The following is a 2,256-nucleotide window of genomic DNA, read 5'->3' as shown; positions in this document are numbered from 1 at the left end:
GCTCTGGGCCACAAAGCGGCCTGTGGAGAGAGGCTGGGCAGCTCTGAGAGTCACAGCTTGGGAAGAAATGCTGCTCCAAGGGCAGACAGGGACAAGTGTCCTCTCCCCAAACACTTTAGAGAAACGCTGCTATCACAGCTGCTTTTGTTCAAGCGTGTCTGGCTTTCCAACCAACATCTGCCTGGAATTTGTCTCTTAAAGATACAGCTGTGGCCAGTGGCCTCCAGTTCTAGCTCTGGCCTCCCATGAGTTGTGTGACCTTGGACATCTAGTTTTCTCCTTAAGTTGAATGAGGCCAAATGACAATGAAATGAGAGTCTGTAGGTGAAAGGATTCATAAAAAGAAGTTCAGCTTGAGTCCCTTCCCATGCTCTGAATCTAATTTTGTACTCTGAATTCTTTATCCTTTTCCTTAAAGAGGGCTTCAAATTGTACAAGCTTCAGGCCCCACCAAACCTAGTTGTGCCCTGTGTATGGTTTGAATGTTAATTATTAGCACAAGTGGTCACGAAGGGCTCTAGGGTCAGAAAGCATAGGATTAAAATCCAAGTTGCGTAGCCTTCAAGTTGCTTAACCTCACTGAGCCTCAGTTTTCTCACCTTACAACAGACATAACACCTGAAAGATTGTTGTGAGGATTTAATTTACTAATATTTGTAAAGCAGATAGCATAGTTTACACTGCCCAAGCACTACAATATAGTGATCTTCTTACCATAAACTCTCAGAGATAGGGGCTCTAAAATGAGCTTTGAGAGGTAAGCTCTGAAGAATGAACTGCTGTACCACAGTAAGAAAACTCCTGAAGCCTAGAAAAAAGAATGCTCAGGGGAAATGGGTCTTTGTGCTGCAACAAAAGAAATCTGAGTTAGACTCAAGAAAACAGAGTGATCTCTTCAAGTTTCCATTTAGTTAGATTCTTCTGCGGAGAACCAGATCTTTGGACTCCGCTTACCTAACTGAACCTGGTGCCACCCACGACATACCTGTCGGGGCTGAAGTCCCTGCCCAGTCTCCACACACTCAGTTAGAGCCTGGGTGGGAGGAAGGGACTTTTGGGATTCTGCTGGGCTGGGGCCTGAAGGCAAGGGTGGATCAGAAGTGGGTACAGTCTGAGCCTAGCTCGCTGGCTACGGAGGCACTCTAAAGAGAAGGGACTTCTTTCTACACCGACTGGATATGCATGATACAGTAGATGTCAGAAGGCGTAGCCCGTGGGGGAAAACGCTGTCGTTGCCAATTTTAATTAGCGATGCTTGGTTATTACCACTGCTAAATATCTGTCTGATTTTGCGACACCATTCCCCGCCCGGGTCAAAGTGGGTGGGAACAAGCGGGTAAGAGAAAAAAATCCTGACAAGGAAGGTGAAGGGGCTGGGTACCAGGAAGAACGCTCAGAGACCGCTAACCTCTCCGGGACGCAGCGCGGCGGAGGAGAGCAGAGCCTTCCAGCCGGTGGCTTGCGGATATTGGTTCCCAGATGCGCCAACGCCGGGACTCTCCAGCCGGACCCACAGAGGTGGCCGCGCCCGGAATGGCCTTTCCAGCGGCCGCAGCAAAGCAGCGGGACAAATCCCACCCCCGGCCCCGCCCGTCCAATCCATCTTGCTCGGAAAGCGACGCTTCTCTGGAGGAGCAAGCGGAGGGGAGGGGAAATCCAAGCTTTTGGGGTCTCCCGACAGGTGTTTAGGGGAGGGGGCGGAGCCGGCTCAGGAAGGATGAGGGAGGGGCGGTGCTGCCCCTTTAAGAGGCGGCGGCCGAGCCGGGACCTTTTCTCTTTCCCCGGAAGGAAAGCTTAGCCCTGGCTGGGCGCGCAAGGTGGGGAGGTGCGGGGCTGGGCGTGGGGAGGCGGGGCGCGTGCGGGGGGACACCCCTCCTTCCTGTCTTCCTTGCGGTGGACGGGTCTGCCTGCTCAGATCCGCCGCCGAACCCGGATCCGAGGCGGCTGTGCGGTCAAGTGGGCGCGGCCGGTGCGAGCTGAGGGGCAGGGTGCCCAGGACAGGGGGGCGGTGACCCGGGACAGCGCAGGCGGGAGAATAGACCCGCGGACCTCCGAGGGAAATCTGAGCGTTCAGACCGTGAGCGGATGTAAAACTGACCAAGTCTGGGGGCCAGAAACTGAACAGCGCTGCGGGGCTTAACTACGCGGCCGGCGGGAGCGTTCTTCGGTGGCGCGGCGGAGCAGGTGAACAGGTCCTCACTCCCAGCTCCACGCCCTCACTCGCTCTCGCCAGGGGCCAGGTTCCCGCCGGCAGCC

This window comes from Budorcas taxicolor, chromosome 19, assembly GCF_023091745.1.
Source record: "Budorcas taxicolor isolate Tak-1 chromosome 19, Takin1.1, whole genome shotgun sequence".
Classification (NCBI taxonomy): domain Eukaryota; kingdom Metazoa; phylum Chordata; class Mammalia; order Artiodactyla; family Bovidae; genus Budorcas; species Budorcas taxicolor.
The sequence above is the reverse complement of the archived record's forward strand: the minus strand, read 5'-3'. Positions refer to the sequence as shown.